This window comes from Ambystoma mexicanum (genome assembly GCF_040938575.1).
Source record: "Ambystoma mexicanum isolate Mex_15411 chromosome 12 unlocalized genomic scaffold, UKY_AmexF1_1 Mex_chr12_unloc.2, whole genome shotgun sequence".
Classification (NCBI taxonomy): domain Eukaryota; kingdom Metazoa; phylum Chordata; class Amphibia; order Caudata; family Ambystomatidae; genus Ambystoma; species Ambystoma mexicanum.
Window position 1 is genome coordinate 4,856,169 of NW_027182323.1, and position 21,926 is coordinate 4,878,094.

General features: G+C 47.2%; 1 non-coding gene across 1 annotated transcript; it reads right to left on the reverse strand.

The window, feature by feature from the left end:
* Positions 1-9,665: 9,665 nt before the first annotated feature.
* On the reverse strand, positions 9,666-9,737 carry TRNAQ-UUG (transfer RNA glutamine (anticodon UUG)). The gene has a single exon. It is a non-coding gene; the product is annotated as a tRNA-Gln (tRNA).
* Between the last annotated feature and the right edge of the window lie 12,189 nt (positions 9,738-21,926).

Here is a 21,926-nt window from a genome sequence, read left to right on the forward strand (position 1 = left end):
GGGAGCAAGCTCTTGCGGCTCCCCTCCTCCTCGGCAGAGGCCATCCCTGCCACAGCCCTATGAGCCGTCACACATTGCGCCAGTCAAACCCAGGGCTCCAGGCGACCGAAGAACCTCTGAGGCCCGAACTCCGGCAAGAGGTTTTTGAGAGCCCTCCTGGGCTACAACGAGTGCAGAGAGTGGTGAAGCCGCCTGCGCTTCCCTCGCCGCCCACCCTTCGGTCGGCTGCACTGGGAACCTGACTGCATGGGGCTTCACCAACTCAGGTGCCCGCTCTTGGACCTCGCGGGACTCGATTGCCGCAATGAGTCTGGTTTGAAGTATTTCCACACTGGCGGCGTCCTTTCTTGGGGGTGACGCTAGGGCTGCGCTTTGACCCTGATTGTTTTTTTCAAAGCGGACTCGTATTGAAAGTATACAAGGGAGCTAGCGGTTTGGGGCCCCAAGTTGGTAGGATGTCTTTTTCTTGAGAGTGGGCGAGGGAGGTCAGATCTAGTAGACGAAGGTCTTTGGTTTGAACTCCTCAGCCGTCGCATGTCCTCTTCTTCGCCTCTCAGAGGTGATGACGGGGGTGTTTCACCCCTATCGGCCTCCATGCAGGCCGGTCACTCCTGCTCACGGACTGCCACAGACTGCAACTCTGCAGCCAACTCCGCGGCCGCTCCGCGACTAGGAAGAGGTTTTATGGGTCCACCCACAAAAACAGTAACAAGCTTAGAGAGGCTCTGGTAGGTAGGTCTGATAAGGAAGGTCGACTGCCACAGACTGCAACTCTGCAGCCTACTCCGCGGCCGCTCCGCGGCTAGGAAGAGGTTTTATGAGTCCACCCACAAAAACAGCAACAAGCGTAGAGAGGCTCTGGTAGGAAGGTCTGGTAAGGAAGGTTGACTGCCACAGATTGCAACTCTGCAGCCAACTCCGCGGCCGCTCCGCGGCTAGGAAGAGGTTTTATGGGTCCACCCACAAAAACAGCAACAAGCGTAGAGAGACTCTGGTAGGAAGGTCTGGTAAGGAAGGTCGACTGCCACAGACTGCCTATTATTGCTTTATTTTCCTGTGGAAGTTATATCACTCCCAACCCACAGTAACGTACCTCTACTCAGTTGCCTATAACAAAAGGGGCTCGTCTGCAGGATCCACAGGGGATCCTTTCTATGCATTGAACTCAGCACCGAGTATCCCAGCATGGCCAGCTGCAACACTTCCCTGGGCGCTGGACAACGTCCCAGGCTACATCATGCACTACCGAGGTAGAGCAAGCCCCTCTGGGGCACTATGCACAGAATACGTGGGTTCCATCCAGCAGGGCAGCTGTACCCACATACAGCACTGTGCTACTTTCAGCACTACACACAAGGGGGCCCCGTTGGCGCTGCACAGAGCGCTACACCAGAACATGCACTGCCAACCCGACACCCCTGTGTAGTGTGCCTAGTGGTACGCACCTGTCTCGACCTTTGAACACTGCCATTATATGCATGCCACCCAGTTCTGCCATTTCCAAGTCAGACCAGGAGACTGTTCTGTTCACTCGGAGAATTGCCCAATACAAGGCACAGTATGTGCTTAGTTTACTTCCTGCAGCTTACATCAGGGAAGGGGAACCTACAGTACACGGTAGACCCCATAATACGATGTGTAATGCCTGCATACAGGGTCGGACTGGGCCATACAATTGTCTCGCGCACCAATAAAAAAGTGTCCCACCTTGGAAATAGCAATTCATTCCTTTTGTGGCAGAGCGTGTGAGTAGTACCCAAGGGGGAGGTCACAAAATGTGATGCAAATTGTGCATTTTAAAGACTATTTGTTCAGTAAATTGTCAATACTACTAGCCGCATGGTGAAGTAACCTATCAAACTGACCCACATAGGCCAAAAAAGTGGCCCACTTTGACAAAGAAACCAGGCCCACACTAGCATTTTGGGTTTTTGGTACTGGCATTGGCCTGTTGTGTATTAGGGCAGTCCGAGTCTGGGGATCCCTCCTGGTTTAGTAGTAGTGTGAGGGGTTCAGTAGGCAGTTTAGCCACTACTCATCATGTACACCTGCAGAGTAGGAGTCATTTACTCCACAGGGTATTCCTGCAGCTTGCTTTGCAGTTGCCTTTGTTGGATGTATTGGGGGGGAGTCTTTTAATTGTATTGGTCCTAGAAGGAGTGTATACATTATTTATTACTTGCGTGTTATATTTCTTTACTATTCTGGGAACAGGTTCTGGTTCTTCTGTGCAACCTAAGTGCTCGCAATACTGATAACGACGCAATAAATACTTAAATAAAATGCCCTGAGATTTCTCAGGCCTAATGTGGCGATCACCATCCCATGCTCCCCAAGTCCCTTCTTGTAACAACCCTCTCTAAACGTTCATTATGGTTGTTATTCTTTAATGGGCCAATATTTTCGTTCACAATATGCAACGTCCACCCTCCTCACAAGCAGAAATACCGCTCACACCCAATCACGCGATGCATGTCAAGTTGTCAACCAGTGTTTTCCATTCAGTGTCTAAGTTACTGGGGTGCATCCTGACCTGGCCTGTCATCATTTCATCAGCAGACCCTAACATCAAGGATTGGCAAAGAACCTTGGGTTCCCATCATAGAGCTGCCCATTGGGACCCAGGGGTGTGAAGGTGACGAACGGGGAACGAAGAGAATGGAGGAGGCACCCCGATAACCAGGGCAGGGGCCTTCCTCCTTTCCGTTCTCTCGTCCCTCCCCCCACAGGGGCAGGCGAGAGGGCGGCAAGGACAACAAAAGAAAGGGTGCCAAGAGCCCTCGGAAGCCCGCGAAGGGCAACAAAAGAAGGGGGAGGAGCTTGGGCTACATAAGCGGCGGGTGCCCGGCACAGGAGCACTTGCAGCTATTCCAGCAGCCGGGCGCCCGCCAAAAATTGGAGGATTTCGTTGTCGCAGACTTTCGTTGTGTGGATTTCGTTTCGAGGAAGTGACCCCCGGGCAGCGGCAGAGTCACCGACGACGGATGAAGGTGGGGCAGACCTGCGAGGGGAAGGGAAGAACAACGCAAGTGTTCGGCTGCGACGCCATCCGGAGGTGCCGTGCTGCTGAAGGAGGGGCAGACCTGGGAGGGGAAGCGAAGAACAACGCGAGTGTCCGACGGGGGAAGCCACCCGGGGACCAAGCCGCGTGGTGTCGTGCTGCAGCGAGCCGAGGACCTGCCGATTAAGGCGGACCGCGGTGTGGGTAGCCCATCCCTCCCAACGCTCACACAGAAAGCAGGAGTTGAGTCGCAGGGGTGCGCTCCTCCCGTGTGGCCTCCCTGCGGTCTCCGATCCTCGGTAAGAGAGTGATCGCCACCTGCGGAGCCGGGCTGGCCGCTGCGCTCACCCACTCCCCCCCCCCACGCAGGAGAGGTTGATTGTGTGTTTTGCCGGGGGCAGGGCTTCTCCCGCGAACGCCAGGCGAGCCGTGTGAAAGCGTGGAAGGCTCTCAGCAGGAACGCCTTCCTAAAAAACTCGCCAACGCTTCTGGAGCAGAAGGAGGTGACGGCGAGGGGCGAATTTCAGCGCCCGTGCAACAAAGAGAGTGGCACAACGGGCGACGAAGCAACGGCTGGGCGGCATTCCGCTTTCCCAAAGCTAATTAAAGGCAGTGCTAAAGAAGGACATGGATGTACAGAGGAAAAGCCACAAGGACCAACAGAGGGACGACCTGGAGGCAATTTTGGCAATGGCAAGGAGGGCTGGGGACAGGTATGGCACCAGCTGGATGTAGCAGATGGCGACACAAGTGGGGACGGAGGTTGCGGGGCGCAGCCAGAGGCCCGATTCACCGCTGTTGTTTCCACCAACGCCAGTGGAAGAAGCATGGGTAGAAGTGCACTTACAGGAGGGAGAAGTTCAGGACATTGTGGAGCTCGAGGAAGAGCCGGTCGGCAAAAGGAAGAGAGTGATGACCAAGAGAGCGAAGGACAGCCAGCAGCAGGCGGCAGCAGCTCTGAAACGGAAGACCAACCCTAAGGGAAAAGGGAGGGCGCAGGAGGTTGAAGCCACAACGGCACCGGTTCCTGCTGAGGCTCCAAGACCAATGGGAGGTCCTTGCGGCGCACCTGTAGCCACACCGGCGGTAGCAGCTGAGGGTCCAACCACCTTGGAGATGGTGAAAGGTATGTTCAGGGAATGTATGGAATCGTGGGGGACTGGTGTAAATGGACAGGTACCTTTTAATAATAATAATGCCTTGAACCTACTGGGAAAGGGGGCTCAAGGGGGAAGTGTGGGCTTGGTGCAAGGGGGCTTAGGGGGGAGTCAGCCAGTGGCAGGCATGAGTCAGCCGGTAGTGGGGGTGAACCCGGTACAGATGGCGGCACAGGGAGCAAGCGCCGCCTATACGCCCCAAATAGGGGGAACACCTTGGTGGGGTGCACAGACTCCCTCACAGGTACAAGGGCATGAGCCGGCTAACAATAACACAATATACGGGAGGCCCATGCCGGGGTTTGCGCCAGCCAGAGTGGTGATTAATGCATTGGCATGGCTCATCCCGCTGGCATATAAAGAGAGGGTATGGAGGAAGGAGTTCATGGATATTATGGAGTTGTTGGGGATGGTCCCCTCGGGACAGGGTTTCAGTGAGGCAACCGAAAGGGAAAAAGAGAAGAAGGAGAGGGAGAGGCCAAAAATAGAGCTTAATATTCATACCTGGTTGAGGGCATTCCGGGTGTATGCCACCATCATGTTAGAAAAATACCCGCAAGATGGCGTGGCTTTGATAGCGTACGAACAGTATATTCACGAGCAGTATTTGAAGCTTGGGGGAGATGCATGGATCAATTATGATAGGGGTTTTAGACTCAAAATGCAGGTTAGGCCAGCTATGACCTGGGATGAAGTGGATGTGGGAGGATACATAGACACAAAAATGGTCCCATCCAGGCCAGTGGATGAGACTGTTCCAAGCGAGAGAGCAATACAGGGCAAGGGCAGGGGGTCCTACTCAAGGGGGAGGGGGTCCTTTCGAGGGAACTCTTCCTGGAATAACCGTTCCAACTACCAGGGGGAGTTACCAGAATGTTGGTTGTTTGCTGAAGGGAAGTGCACATATGGAAATTCATGCAGGTTCAAACACACAAAGGGTCCGAGCGCAGGGAGGCACAGCTTCTCCAGCCGAGAGAGTAAAGCGAAGGGCAGCGCAAAAAGCAAGGAAAAATCCAAGCATGATTAAAACACAACTACCCACGCCAATTCGTTTACAGGCTATGATTCCGTTTCTGAATGCATATTGTGACAAGGATGATGCTAAGTTGTTGTGGGAAGGTTTCAGGTGGGGTTTTAAGATTCCTTTCATCGGGCAAATAGGATCAAGGGAGGCTTGTAATTTGAAGTCTGCTTTGTCAATGCCCAAGGTTTTGGCACTGAAAGTGGGGAAAGAAGTGCAGCTGGGGAGGGTGGCAGGTCCCTTCAACACACCTCCACTAGAAAACCTGGTAGTGTCCCCCTTGGGCCTGGTGCCAAAAAAGGAATTGGGGCAGTACAGATTGATACAGCACCTGTCTTTTCCGGAAGGGGAGTCCGTGAATGATGGCATTGCAGAAGAACAATGCAGGGTGCATTACGCGTCATTTGAAGATGCAGTGGAATTGGTAAAAGCGTTAGGTGAGGGGGCCCTCATGAGGAAGGCCGACATCGAGTCGGCATTCCGCTTGCTGCCGATTCACAAGGACACCCACCATTTGCTGGGGTTCAAGGTGTTGCACGAATACTTCTATGACAAATGTTTACCGATGGGGTGTGCAATTTCATGTGCGTATTTTGAGAGGTTCAGCCGATTCCTGGAATTTTCAGTAAGGCAAAGAGCCAAGGTCGGGATGGATAATCCATTACCTCGATGATTTCCTGTTTATTGGGAGAAAAGGAACACAGGATTGCGAGGAACTCATGGGGGTATTTCAAGGGTTGATGGAGGAGTTTGGGGTTCCACTGGCAAAAGAGAAAACTGTGGGCCCAGTCACGACACTGGTATTTTTGGGGAGTGAAATTGACTCGGTGGCAGGAGAATGCAGGCTGCCAGGAGAGAAAGTAAGGAAGTTGAAGGAGGTAATTGCAGGGATGTTGGGCAAGGAGAAAGCCACGTTGAAGGAGCTACAGTCCCTAGAAGGCAACCTGAATTTCGCAGGCAAAGTGATCCCGGCAGGTAAAGTGTTCGCTAGAAGCATAGAACTGAAAACAGTGGGCTTGAGGCATGCGGGCCAGCATGTGCGCCTAGGAAAGGAGGTTAAAGAGGATCTTAAAATGTGGAATGCCTTTTTGGACTGCTTTAACGGGGTGTTGTTGTGGAAAGGAAACCTGGAGAATGGAAATGGCCGGAAGCTGGTCACCGACTCGTCAGGGGCTCTAGGGTTTGGTGCCATCTTGGGTAAGGGTTGGTGCGGGCAGGCATGGCCGGCACAATGGCAGGCAGAGGGGATCACCAGGGACATTACGGTACTAGAGTTGTTCCCGATAGTGGTGGCATTCAAGCTCTGGCCAGAACAAATGCAAGATAAAAAGGTGATGGTTTGGTCGGACAACCTAGCGGTAGTGCAGATTATCAACCAAGGAACAAGTAAGAACGGCAGGGCGTTGGGGCTACTTAGGGAGCTAACAAGGTGCTTGCTGCGGCTGAATGCAGAGGTTCGGGCACGACATATACCGGGAGTTAAGAATGTTGCCGCTGATTGTCTTTCTCGTTTACAGTGGGGGAAGTTCCGGGAAAATCACCCAGAAGCGAGCACAAGGATGACACCTTTCCAGACACAATGGTGGGGATTGGTTGGGGAGATCTGAGCCCACTGATCGACACAGCACTCGCACCAGGCACAATGCAAAGATATAGAGGGTGCTGGGATCGATTCATAGCCTTTCAAGACAACATCCTGCCCGAGAGCGAGAAGGGAAAGCCAGTGCGGGCCTTTGTGGGATGGTGTTGGCAACAAGGAAGGTCCAGATCGTGGGTGGTCTATCACCTGGCAGCGGTTGTGCATTTCTATAAATTGCGGGGCAGGCCCGACCCCACCAAAGAGCATTACATTGTCATGGCAATGAGGGGTTGGGCAAAACAGGTGACATGTAAACCCGACGAGAGACGGCCCATAGATGTGGGCAAATTGCGCAAAATGATCATGAGCCTAACGGTGGTGTGTAGGGACGATTATGAAAATGCATTGTTTTTAGGGTAAGTGAGTTGGTGCCAGCCACAAGAAGGGTAAAGGTTTAAGTTTCCTTAGGAGCTGTGACATAGGGGTACAAAGAGAGCGGTTATACATATTTCTGAGGAGATCCAAGACCGATCAGACAGGTAAAGGCAGAAACATTATGTTGGGAGGTACCCAGGACAGCCCGGTTTGTCCTGTAGGATGCGTAAAAAGGTATTTGAGTTGGAGGATTCCCACGGGGAGGAGGATCCTTTTCTGGTACATAGTGATGGGACAGCATTAAGCCTTTTCCAATTTAGAAAGGTGATGGACATGGCACTGGTGGAGGCAGGGTTCTCGAAAAGGGTCTATGGGACGCATTCCTTCAGGATAGGGGCAGCCACATCAGCGGCAGGGATGGGCCTGGGAGCAGAGGCAATCAAACAGATTGGGGGCTGGAGGTCCGGTTGTTTTAAGCGATACGTCAGGCCTGAAAAAATGTAAGATTAACGGTTCCTCCCTCCTATCTCCTCGCAGTAGCATCGGCGAAGGGAAGGCGACGGTCCGCATGGGTGGTGGGCTATTCGTTTGTATCAAGGGCCAGGGCAAGCTGTACAGCCAAGCAAGAGGAGTTGACTGCAGGGGAATACCGGGTGCAATGGCATGGAGTGGCGGGTATGAAGTGGGCACAGCTGCAGGGACACGTGCGCAGACTCCTGAGGGAACATCGGAGGCCCGATGTTTTGGTGGTGCACCTTGGTGGCAATGACTTGGCTGGTCTGGGGAGGGGGATCTTGCTCAGGGAAATGATGTCTTCGTTACAGGAGTTATCGGCGGAATTGGGAGAGACCGAAATCGTGTGGTCAGAAATCATCTCGAGGCACGAATGGAGGGGCGCTGGGAGTCAGGCGGCTGTGGAGAATTCAAGGAGGAAGTTGACTTGGGCTATGGCTAAGTTTTGCAGAGGAAGGGGCTTTCAGCATTTCAGACATGGTTTGATCAACCTCAAAAACAAGGAGTACTACTTGAGGGACGGAGTTCATTTGTCGGAACAGGGAATGGATTTGTTTTTCTGGAACATCTGCACAAAATTGCTGGAATTATAAGCAAGGAAAGGAGGGAGCCACGGTGGGCGGTAACCCACCTTTGGCGTGGCGGGTTGTGGCAACCTATGATAAGACAAAGACTCCGAATGAGCCATTGCTAAACCGGAAGGGGCTTCGCCCATTCTAGACAGCGCCTCCTGGGAGCCTAAACGGCGGGGGTGTCTGGCGGTAGCAATTTGGGCTCAAAACTTCCCCCCAACAAACGGCGCTCCCCCAGTCCGCAAAGACCTGCAGGGGCAGGCGGTTCTCAGACTCGAAGGCCTTGGGGGAGTTGGCCTGCAATGGACATGGAGGTAAAAGGGGAAGCAGGACGAGGAGCAGTCGCCACACTTTTGGAGCTATTTTTAATACCTGTTTGCAGTGGTTGTGCATATGTAAAAATAAATCTGCGGCCTTGTTATGTCAAACTAAAGGAAACGTCTCATGCAGCACCTTACTGGAGGGGAAACGAAAGGGGCCTGCAAAATGAGAAATGTTTGATACAAGTGGCATAGCTAATGGACAAATGCCCAGGTTATGGGAAGCACAAACAGAATGCACGTCTTTCAAGCACCACATTCACTTTCTAATTTCATTGGCAATAGCAAGGCTGTTCCATGCCCCCCTAAACCCATATCCCCCGCTTTGTTGAGCTCTATGTGTGGGTACGTACATGAAAGTCATGTGATGTCATACTATGGGCAATGTAATGCTAATCAGGGTTTTTCTTTTTACTTTTAGAGAACACAATTTCCAATCTGCTGTTGTCGAATCATTGAGGTGTGAGAGAGGGGGTTCCAATGATAAGATGGCGATCTAACACTCTGGCCCCGCGTGTGCCGTTTGGGAAATACAGGGGGGGTGATGTAGCACTGGAGACAGCACCACACTTACAAAGGATCAAGGGTTGATGTGGGGCACTTAATATGAAATCATACATTTCTTTACATCCTGCAAAGATGAGGAGTGTCCATGCAGCAATACATGCATGTGGATTACAGGGACCTCGGTCTCATGTTTGCCCCAGTGTCAAACCATCTGTCTGGCTTCATTGGAATGGCGGAACTCCGTGGGAAGGGAAGAGGGGTCATTTTAGCAAGTTAACAGAACAAGCGATTCACTGATTCACTGTACATCCATGAGCATGTCCATGCGTCCTGCCTATCATGAAACCGCCATGCTCTAAACAGTCATGGCGTTTCCGTAGTGTAGCGGCCTCACACGCGAAAGGTCCCCGGTTCGAAACCAGGCGGAAACGCTTTTGGAAAAATCCTCCTTAGATCGGATTTAGGACATGAACGAGCTTTATTTCGAAAACACCATGATAGGTATGTGAAACCAAATAATGGAAATGATGTTATTTCAAACTTTTAGTATCATGATAAAGAACATGGAGGAACATAAACAGAGACAAAAGTATTGAAAAGTCTCAAAAGTTGAGGCTGAATGGTCCCACCGAGATTTGAACTCGGATCGCTGGATTCAAAGTCCAGAGTGCTAACCATTACACCATGGAACCTGCTGATACTCTGTTCTCAAGTGCTCTTCATCAATGCCACAGTAGATGCAGCGTCCTTGTATGCAGATCAGCTAAAGAATCCAGAGATGTAATATTGTGTTCATTCCCCATTGCCATGATGATGCCTTGTCCATCACTTGAAAACGCCATGTTATGGGCTGCTGTATTGGGCTCTGTTTAGAGTTTGCTCCTTGTGTGTTTCTCACTTGTCTTTTCTCTGGGTGGGATCGGGCCCCTGAGTATCTAGTGCAGTCTTTGTGCATTTAGAATTCTACAGTTTAAGACATATTTATACGATTGCATGACTGTGTAGCATACATTGCATTTTGCGTTTTCCTTCTCATGATAAACGGGTAATAATATGAGTTGATGCACTGTCTGTCGAGCACCCCAGGATGTTCTAGTACAGAGAAAGCCTTCCTAGGACCTACCCGTTGGTGAGAACAACCTCCTGGAACACATTCTTAGTTCTAAAACCAGTGCTTTAAATATACCATTCCTACCCCGCTCTGTATCTACACTTCTTAATTTTGAGCATTATAGTACCTGCACTTTTCAACCCGTAAAAGACAATACCAGTACTCAACTATACTGAGAAGTGAAAATTAAAGCTTTACAGTTCACTTTATCGCAACTTAAAGGACTAGCCTTTACTGGAGAAAGCAGCGCCCTCTCTCTCCTCCTTTCCCCATCGCCCACAGTGTCCATAATGTCTCCTTCAGGGCCCAACCTGGAGAACAAAAGGAGAGAACACGTCTACTGTGCTCTTAGCACACTAGCTGGGGAACACTTCTTCTCTAAGTCGTCTTCAACTGTTACCACTGGTGTCCTTTAATGGAGCATGGATTGATTTGGAAACCACTGAAAATTCGGTTTTTAAGATATCTTTGTTATTAACAGTGGCTATTTTAATATATACATGTTTAAGTTATTGGAGTTGTGATGCAACGTTTTTGACTGAAAACTCCCACACAGCTCCAGTTATCTACCGAATTTCTAATTAGCCAATGAAAGCGTGCTGTGAGGAATTTGACCATCCGCAGGGTGGGCGTGTGCTCGCCTGGGCTTTTTAAAAAATGTTTCATTGAATGGAATGATGGTAGACCAACCTCAGGAAAATATGTGGGGTTAATCCACACACATTCTACTATGCTCACACCATGACAAATCATAGACCTTTGCACTCTGGGCTGGACAACGCCTACAGGCACCGTCCGCCCCTGTCATATTTAATTGGAATGTGACAGCTGAGGAGTGCACAATGTCATCAGCAGAAAGGGGGAGGACAAACCTTCCCCCTACCATGGTCAGCCTGATTAAGTGACAAAGGCTCAATGGATTCACCCTGCTCTTTTGTTAGGCCCTGCAGCTGGTGGCAGAGATTATCATACCAACAGGGGGGATTTCAAACAGGCCCACACGGGGACTGGCTGCAGAGGATAACGAAGGAGACAGAAAACCCAACAACCTTTCATATGCAACTGTGTCACCCTGAAGCCAGCTCCCACATCTCAATATCAATGGCAGTGAACTTCCATGTCTGGGTCTGTTGTTTACAGTAGACCACCCACTAGGTGGAACCCATTCACAAGGTAGGAGAATGTGGTTTGCAGGAGACAGAGTCTGGTCTCGCTGCAGATTCAAGGGAAACCTGTTGCTTTAATATGGACTAACCAGAGAGACTATTTGAACACAACAGAAAGGAATATGGGTTGGATTTAGTAGCACAAGGGAAGGAGCCCAGATGTCTTTCTTTTGAGAGAAGGGTTCCACTATATCAGTTCTGCGGCACACCCTGTCCCTGTTTTCACCTCTTTACCTTTCCTGTTGCAAAGCACTCTGGTTATGACCTCACGCATACAGAAAATTGTTGGTACGGACCTGTTACGCTCACCTGATTCCCACGGGGGTGTCGATCTGGACTGGCCTGCTGTTGCTTCCACCAGAGTAACACGTAGAGCCGAGATGACAGATTGGACAGACCCACTTAGCCTCATTTGTTGGATTCGTACTAATATCTTTCTGCAATGGAGAAAGGGAATTAACCTCCCGTAATCTGAGCGTTAACCCGCCTTCCCACTCCCTTGTCTGCCCACAGAACACTCTTGAAGTTCCCTCTAAATCTCACCTGAAGATTTGGAAAGATGAGCTCTCCATCCTGCGTCGAGCGCAGAGGCGCGTAGACGACCAGTTACTTCACTGGCGTGGAGGAATTGGTGAGTTCCAGTATTGACTCTAAGTCCAATTGTTCTTAAGAGTTCAATAGTCTGATCTTCACTCTGCCAGATTCCTTGCAGGTTGCGGATTTAAACCACCAGAAGAGTTCCAAGTGGCAATTGGTAAGATCCTGATAAGTCTATTGTGGTTCTCCCCTTTGGGGCCGGGGTACAGCGATGATACAGAATTAACTGCGCTGACCCGAAATGAGGTGAGTACCCCCCTGTGGTAAATCAGGTAAGTCTTTGGGGGTAGGTTGTATTGTCCTTGTTTTTTCCCCTTAGGGGGCCGGAGTGCGGCAGTGATGCAGAATTGACTACGCCGACCCGAAATGAGGTGAGTACCCCACTGTGGTTAATCAGGTAAGTCTTTGGGGGTAGGTTGTATTGTCCTTGTTTTTTCCCCTTAGGGGCCGGGGTGCGGCGGTGATGCGGAAATGACTGCGCCGACCCGAGATGAGGTGAGTACCCCCCTGTGGTAATCAGGTTAGTCTTTGGGGGTGATTTGTATTGTCCTTGTTTTTCCTCTTAGGGGGCCGGAGTGCGGCAGTGATGCAGAATTGACTACGCCGACCCGAGATGAGGTGAGTATCCCCCTGTGGTAAATCAGGTAAGTCTTTGGGGGTGGTTTGTATTGCCCTTGCTCACCTATATGTTCTTGTCTCCCCAAGGTGTTGAAGAATGGCCTGGAGATGCTGGATTTGCGATGGAGATAAGGAATGCAGCCCCGGTTGGTGAGTTCAGCGCGGCTCTGCGAGGTGCGTGGCAATACACCTGAGAAGGCTTCTCTCTTCCAGATCGACGATGTGCTGGATCAAGGATTCAGGTAAGGGTTTTGTTCTGACCTCTTCTCCTTCTCCTTTTCTTGTTCCAGGTGTTCCAGGGCTGAAGCGGGCGTGGCTGAAGACTGGAGCTGCTGAAGACACGGTGAGCGTTACGCTGCAGCAAGCAGAATAACGCGAAGCACGTGTGGCTGTCCGGGTGTGGCTTAAATAGCCTTGGAAGAAGTCATAGGTAAGTATTCTTCCACAGCCCCACCCGAGAGGAAAGGAGTCCCTGAGGTAAAGTAGTCCATTTAAGCCTAATTTGCTTGTGGCTTCGTGCAGCATGGTCTGCATCAGGTAGGTATGCAGCATGGTCTGCAACAGGTATGATTTCTGTAATGAGCCTGGCGCCCGTGGCGCCAGGACTGACTTTATTCTTATGAGCCTGGCGCCATAGGCGCCAGGACTGGTGCCAAATAGCCCCTAAATGGGGTTTTCGGGCATGCTTCAAGTGGCATGATGCCTGCTTCCGGGGTTGCTGGGCCTGGTCTGGCTTTCCGGGGCAGGCATCGTGACAGGACCCCAGGATTTGTTCACTAAGGTAGACTTAGCCTACACCAATGACTGTGGCCCACTTGGCTTTAAAAGTGGGTCGAGCCCTCCGTTTTGCAGATCATCTGAAGACTGCACAAAAAGTAAGAAAGAATAACTCAACCTTAGACCCTGGTAGAAGGTACAGACTGCCTTACAGCTTCTGCCAGTGAAGGAAGGCCAGGATATCAAAAGAGGAAAGCAAGATCCCTCCCCTAAACTTCTCACAGGGAACAGAGGGAGAAACAGAACTCAGAAGACCCTCCAGCTGCTCTGGAACCGGTGCCCAGCCTGCTCACAGCGTGTCCTGCTAGTCTCTGCAGCAAGCTTCCTGGATAAGGAGTGACAGAAGGTCTCTGAATCTAAAACCTAGGACAAGGCAGCTGCCTGCAACACACTCCAAAATGTTGACGGGTGTTTTAAGCCGGTCACACTTTTTTCCAGTCTGCTCATTGAGGTTTGCTCTTTATCTGTAAAAAAAATATCTCAGTCTTAGGACTCTAAAGAACTTCCGCAGTTCACACTCAGTGCGAAATATGTCGGCTTTCATGAAAGGAACAAAACTCAGGTTTTTGTTTAAAGCACTGATTTCGTCCGCTGATAAAACATGTTCAGTAAGATTGAAGATCTGGGTCATCACCCCTGTTCTTGCCTGCTCCATTGTCTGGTTCTGACACCGTATTCTCCCTGTGGCAGCCGTTTTTGGAATATCGTGCGTCTGTTGCCACGTCTGCAAAAAAACTGCTGGACATGAGCTTCCACGGCTTTGGAAGTGGAGGGAGATTCTTCCCTTAATTGTTCCTGTTCACTTTCACTAGAGGCTGAGGTTTCTACAAAGGTTACGTACTTCCTTCTTCTATTCTGAAATCTAGATTGACCCTGACAACTGTATATCCTTTTTTGTTCTTGTTAGTAATCTGGTCTTAAGAAAGGGCACGTTTTTTCTTCCTTATATTGTGTGATGCTGGAAATGCACTGGAGGGACAGGGCCTCCCTGTCCTTGTCCTGTACTCCTTTTTCAAGTGCGTTCTGTGTTGTTTTCTGCACAGGCGTACATGTGGGACTCCTGGTAGTGCAGCTCTTCTTCTTTTTGGTTGTGGTGAACAGACCCTTGGGATACCCTTATGGCACCCATGGGTGGGGGTACGACACTGTACCCCTAGTGTATGTTTTCTGGCACCTGTGTGTGGCCCACAGAGAAGGATATGGGCTGGTGGCAGCTCCATGATGAATTTGACAGGTGCACTGAGTGTCCTCCATTTTGGGATACCCAGGCCCTGCCATTGGAATCAGTTGATTCCTGATAGGAGACAAGAAGGCCCCTGTGGCTCCTTGCTTTCTATTGCCTGTTACCTTGTTTTCCCAAAGTCCTGGCGAAGCCCTGACTCTGTCCCTCCTCCTGACTGGCTGTCATATATATATGGTGTTGAGGGGAAGTCCAGGCCAGACTGGCTGGAGCCTTCCCAATGACTGTATGTTGTGGACCCACCTTTGGGGTGTGACGTGGGTGAATGGAGTGTGTGACCAATATACATTTCATGTTATGGGTGTCTAGTATCTAGTGTGTGACAGAATGACTGAGGCAGCTCTGTCCGAAACTGCTATTAATGCAGTTTGGAGTGATGAATGGCTGTTTACTTGTCCAAATACAGATTCCTTGTTGTGAGTGGCTGGAGGGAAGTGAATGGCCTGAATGCACTGTGAGCCTGATTGCCTGCCTGCCTGAATGCCCTTCTGAATGATTGGTTGCCTGAGTGTGGCCCAGCAGAGTGAATGAGAAACCACACAGTATATTTGGGGACCTCTCACTGATGGAAATCGTTCAGAAGCTGAAGTCGAAACTTAACCTTCTTCTTCCTGCTCGGCTTCGAGAATAAGCATTAACTGCTGTTTTCTTTCACCGCTATCTGAAAGCTGCTGTGTCTTCAAGGAACTGATCCAAAAGAGGACCTGGCTAGGTGACCTCTTCCTGAGCTACGAGGGAGCATCATGCACCAGCTAACCTTCACCAAGGCTCCCTGGAAGTCAGTCATCGAAAGGCTGCTGAGCGGAGACGGGGACCACTGAGGAATATGAATCAAAGTGCCCGGACATTGAAGTCCATCGCTGTCGACGACCATAATCTTCCAACGAAGCCGCAACACCCCATTGCCTAACAGCACTTTGAATCAAGGACTCCCTTGCTCATCACCGTCGACCGCTTTGTCCCGCTGTAGAAAGTCATGGTCGCCGACGAACCGAGGAGAATCTGCCAGTGGGTTTCCCACCACCCAAAGTCCTCAAAGATGCCGACGAAGACTCGAAAGCCAGCCGTGGTCTAGTCCCGTTCGCCAACGCAAAACGCAGACGACCCGACACCCTTGCTGGGCCTACGTTCTTCATTGACTCTTTGCCGCAACAAGCTATCGTCGTCGTGGTGCACCGCAGGCCTCATCTTCGCAGGACGCCAACGACCGATTGTTGACGAGCATCGCAAAGACCGAAGCTGCTGTCTCTACAGCATTGTTCACCTTTTCTTCATAGAATCTCGAGGATCTGTGGCTCCTGCCTTAAAGAGAGTTCACTCAAGAAGGATCTGTCAACGAGCCATCGTGGAACTCTGCTAAACCAGGTACATTAGCGTTGAACATTTATAGAAGGGAATAAGACTCTGCTAAGCAATATATGGACTGGGCTTGTCAATATCTTATTTACAGGTTGCCCAGGTCGGGGGGATCCTCACACAGAACTTTGTCTATTGGTAGGGGCCAGTATTCTGCCAAACGTTTAACCACTTGTTTTCCTCCTGTGCCCATGGTTGATACATTTTGCTATTGATTTGTATGCCATTTGAAACTGTCAGCATTTGGTGTATTTTAATGGAGTCAAACAGTAATTGTGGTACCACATAGAAAGTGTACATTTATCATTATAGAATTGCCGGAGCACAAAGTGTGTTATTGTATGTGTATATAGCTTGAACCTTATTTATATAAAGAACTGTGTTATCACTAACATAGTGTGTGGACATTCCTTTGTGGGGGCTTGCGGACTATACTGTACTTAAGAACCAGCCGGCATCACCTCCTGAGAGCTTAAATCTTAATTGCTTGTTCAATGTTACCAAATAGAGAATCTTGGCTAGGGTGCTCTGTGAGTTCAGATACCTCCCTCCAGTCTTTACATGTTGTTCAATACCTTTTTTTATTTTCCCGATTTTTTTGTCTAGGGTGAAGTGCTTACATTTTTGGATTTCTTCATTCAATTTTAAGTTTGGTTTTCATGTCTTAAATCATTGCCTCTGTGAGGAGTTTCTCTTTGGCAATTTTGACTGCTTCCCCCTGTTTAGCAGTCTCTTCTTCCACTGTTTCTATGATTAAAATAACCCAATGTTGACTGCACTTATTTCCACACCATTCCAATTGAGTTTAATCTTTGGATTATCAATGAATACTTTGGGGATGTTGCGTACTTGAAGGCCATCTAGGATGAGTCCAGCCTTCAGATATTGCAACATCAATTTCCTGTGTCGTTCTGTGCGGACACATTTCTTCTTTTTTGGGGTGATTATATCAATATCATTGGTGATAGAGCTGGTATATGTAACACTTTGGAATGAAAGTAAGCTAGATGGTAAGTTCAGCAATTTCTGAAAGTGTTCTTCAGAAAAACAACACAATGTTAACATTTTCCCTAGTTAGTTATTGGGGTTACAATAGATTACCCACATCAGATTCAATCGTGCAATGTAGCAATGAATTAATACAGATTCTTCAACCAAGTGGTTGTCCAGACCACATATATTACAGAATGGATCCTCCCCACTTTTTTGTATTTGGGGTGCTGGTGCTTTGCAGAAGGTAACTAAAGAGAACAGGTGGAGCATACTACGCCTCCCTCTTGCACCATATTATTCACAAGATGGACAGAGAAAAGGGATGCACAACGTAATTATAAATGCATCAATCATTTCATTTGCATATGAATACATTAATGTTAAGAAACACTCATAGACATCGTGTGGCTACAACATGATCTAAAACACAAATGGTGTTAAGGGGAGTTAGTAGAACGTGCCCAAATGCAGCTGAATCAACACGTACATAATAAACTCAAAACATTTATCAATCCTATTTTAATATTGGACAATAGGACTATGTGAATTGGAAACACAACTGGCACCTTTTTACATGGTTGTCATCCACTAATTTGATAAATCAGTGCTTCTGTACACAAAGGTGGTACTGCCTATTTAGTGTCATTTACTTCATTGAATCACAATAAGGATAGTGACCCAGTCAACCTGGTCACATATGAATGTGGTTGACAATCAGCCCTTTGTTGAGAGATAGGGACATCCAATCGCGTTCTTCAAAGATTTCAGTGGGCCTTCATCAGGACGTGTATGGTTTCAATAAGGGTATTTACTCCGCATCCCCTTCACTGTTGTACGAATTCCGGTGAGTTTGAAAAGAAACAATACTGAGGCTAGGACTCGGAGCACAATTTATTGCGGCTTATAGTGCTTGTCCATGTCGGCAACTAACCTTTAATTGTGTCTTTTTTGGTGCATGGGCTGAGGAACAATGACCTTCAAGTGGATTCAATCCAATGTTGAGCTTCACATCAAGAATTTCTATGGTTCACACACCTACAACGATATACAACAGGGTAATCTACTATTTTAATTCTTTCATTATCATAGTGGCTCCTAATTATATTCCACAAACATGTTAAACATCGCTTTTCTCATTTGAAGAACAGGGTTGAATGCCTGTATCTCTCAACAAAGGGCTGAGTGTCGACCACATTCGTATGTGACCAAGTCGACTTGGTAAAGTAAATTACACTATATAGGAAGTCCCACTTTTCTGCACAGAACCACTGATTTATCAAATAAGTGAATGACAATCATGTAAAAAAAAAGTGGCAGTTATATTCTGATTCACAGAAGTGGAGGCATTCCTATTGTCTAATCTTCCAAATAGGATTGATAAATGTTTTTGAGTTTATTATGTACTTGTTGATGCACCTGTATTTGGGCACTTTCTTCTACTAACCCCATATCACCTTGTGTTTTAGATTGTGTTTTTAACGTTAATGTATTTATCTGCAAATAGAAATACATTTTGATTTGTGAAATGGAATCTGAGCTTGGATTGATGTATTTATATTTAAGTTGTGTATCCCATTTATCTGTCCATGTTGTGAATACTGCAACACTCTCCATAATCCAGGTCATGCATTTCCTCCATAAGGATCATTCTTTTTCATCCCGTTCCTCTGCTGATGACTTTGCCTTTTACTTCTCCACTAAAATCTCCAACATACAGGACACTATGTACACCCTTCCATCTTTTCATTCCACTCCCTCATTCTCCCCTTCTCCCCTCATCCCCACACTTTCCCCTCTATCTCACTTCTCCCCCATGAAACGTCTTCCCATCCTTCGGTTGGCCAATCAATCCTGTGTTCCAATTGCTCCCTATGCTCCACAAATTGTCAAGGAAGTTGTTCCTGCATTCTCTGCTCACCTCTCTGCCTTATTCAACCTCTCAACTGATATCTTCCCAGCACCTCTGCAACAGTCATACCTCTCCTAAAGCAACCAAGTGCTGACCTCCAACAACCCTCATTCTAAAGGGCCTGTCTTGCTCCATGCTTACTGCTCTAAAATCCTCAAAAGGGTTGTCTTCATCAATATAGTCATCTGTCTCGGGGTACACTCACATATTGACCCTCTCCCATCTGGACTTCAGTCCAAATATTCTTCTGAGCATCACAGATAATCAACTGAATATACCTATTGCTCCCCTGACCACAAAGCCATATGTAGACTGCGTTGAAAGATACACTGCTGGGTAGTGGGGATTTGTTGGACGACCTGACTACTTCTCAGAAGAAATGGATCTTTCGTGGGGCAATGGTGGGGAAGAAGCTAATTTTGAGACATTGGAAAACATCTACCCCTGTTACTATTGAGGAATGGATTGCTGAGATGCATTCTCTAACTGATATGGAGAGAGTGCTGTATCAGAGAGAAAATAAAGAAGCTTTATTTAATAAGATCTGGGGCAAATTTCTGTTACTGTATTAGATTTGTTTTATTGATTGTATCGTGGCTCCTGGGGGGAGGAGGGTGTTTCTGATGTATATAGTTAAGTTGATTTGATGTGATTATTGCATGACGTTTATATTTTATTGTAAATATGTTCGTGATATTGTAATCTTTTTAAAATAAATATTGCAAAAAAGAAAGATACACTGCTTGGATATCAGAAAAGTACTCACAGTGAAGCAGATTCCTCCTCCCATGAAGAATGGAAAAAGTGTTATGTGTTCGCTCTTGGAAACCTGACTCAAATGAAATGCAGCCCTGTCCTGGTACCACAAATAAGCAGTCATCCACTTGAATTGCTAATAGAGACTTGTGCCACAATGATTGTCATTGTTGAAAAAGAATGTGCATCATTGACGAAAGTACCCAAGCTGAGACCTGCTGACATAGACATCTATTTGATGCTTACACCTCATCATTGTCTTGCATACAATACTCACACTGTTAAAATGTATCTAAATGTGATTCACACAGACATCAAAGGAGGATGCATCCTCAGTTTGAAGGTGGTCATTCAAATGACCCCTTTTCATTCACATTTTGTATTGTCTAATGATGTTCCATCCAGCAAGTGAAAAGGACATGCTTGTCAACTTGTTTAGGTCTTGATTCAATTCAATTTATTATTGCTTTACTCAGAAATCACACATTTCTGGTAAGATATACAGCATATAACAATGTTACATTAATACAACATTCCAAATCATACTAAAAGCTTTAGCACTCCACTAGATGAAAACAATAAAACGGCATTAGACCAGATGACTTAGCACGTCAATTTAAAATAAGCTATTAAAATGTCATAAATTAAAGCTTCAAAGAATGAGAAAATAATGTGTTAAATAGATAATTAAAAACAGATCATGGCTATACTCAGACCAGTTGGTCTAATAACTTTGCTTGGATGCACCAGGCACAATCTATGTGATTTGCAGTTTTTAATGTAATTTCTACAGTGGCAGCAATTGTCAGGAGTAAAAGTGCCTCTCTCATGCTACAAATATCATTGACAGCCAGTATAGGGGAGTTCACTTCTTCATTGTCTTAGAATACATTTCACAGTCAAACATTATTCTGTAGCCAATAAACTATTGGAATCTGATGCTGTCCATTAAAGAATGCAAAGAATAGAATAGCTATACATGGAAATAGCATGCAGTTCCTGTCAAACATACTAAAACTGAATCTTTTATTTAAAAATGAAATGAGCTAATTTAAGAGTTTATTTATGCAGCAATGTTGCATGAAGCAAATTGGAAACTGTACACTTGTATTTTAGTGTTCTGCAAGTAAATGGTAGTAAGTATTTTAATTGCAAGTCACACGAGAAGTTTAGTTAGTATATCTATTATCAGAGCAATTTATTATTTGAGTGTTATAAACAATGAAGATAAATTGCAAATGTCTGATACACAGGACAGAATATCTCATGTAGCCGTTCTGCTCTGGGAATCTAAGCTATGAACTCAGTGTATGTTTATGTAATGCTCAGTCTTCTTGAAACTAGGACTGCATAGACCAATTATCCATCACTGTGAACAGGGCATTAAAGAGGCACATTGACACATCTGGTTTACTTGAAGAACAAAACCCTGTGTGTAAAATAAATAAAATACTCACAATACATGCCAACCTCAGGAATTTTATGGTTGGTCCTATTTTTAAAGAGAATAGAAAGGTCAATATGTTGATGGTATTCAGAATCAATAACATGCATTCTTAATAGCAGTGTCCTCTAACAAACCCTAACCTATGACCTTGGCACATCAATCAGTCCCATTAAAATAGCCTATCAAAATATCTTTGTTTCACAGAATATCTGTCTCAGTAGATGGATTCATCTGATCAGAAATGGGTCAAGACATGCACACACACAAATACTCACACACATAATTCAAGCTGGATCGTATATCAATGAGCTGTGTAGAAACAATGAATCATATGCATATAAAAAGGATTTATTAGAATTCATGAATTTTGTATACATTTCCATATTTAATAACTCTGTTAGGCTTGTTGTCACAAGCAAATAAAGGATGCCTCAGAGCTCAGAATGTTCTTGCAAATCCAAATATATAATTTGTATTATTGGCACAGGTCCATACAAAGAATTCTAAGGGAAAGAGATATTCCAGTCCAAATCTACAGTTGTATTCCTAAGGGGAGGCCTGCCTCATAGCATACACATCCCCATATTATATAGGGAGTTCAATGGTCCAATCAAAGCAAAGCGGAAGGTCCTAGTGACTGTGAGTAAGGGAAGGGAATGCATCACATGCACTGTCCAATCCAAAATTACCACGTCAAATAATGCTGCATGGGTGGAGTTTGCTGGATATTTAAACTCAAACGCACTGGAGATGGTGGGAATTTTGGGGAAAGCAGCAAAGGAAGAGAACCTGCCAGGCAGCAGAAACATGGATTGATCCAACTGGAAGTAGCTGATGGAAAAGTTCCTTGAGGCCTTTTCCAGTGGGGAACTGAATGCAGAGGCCTTTCCCAAGACAAGAACAGATTGCCT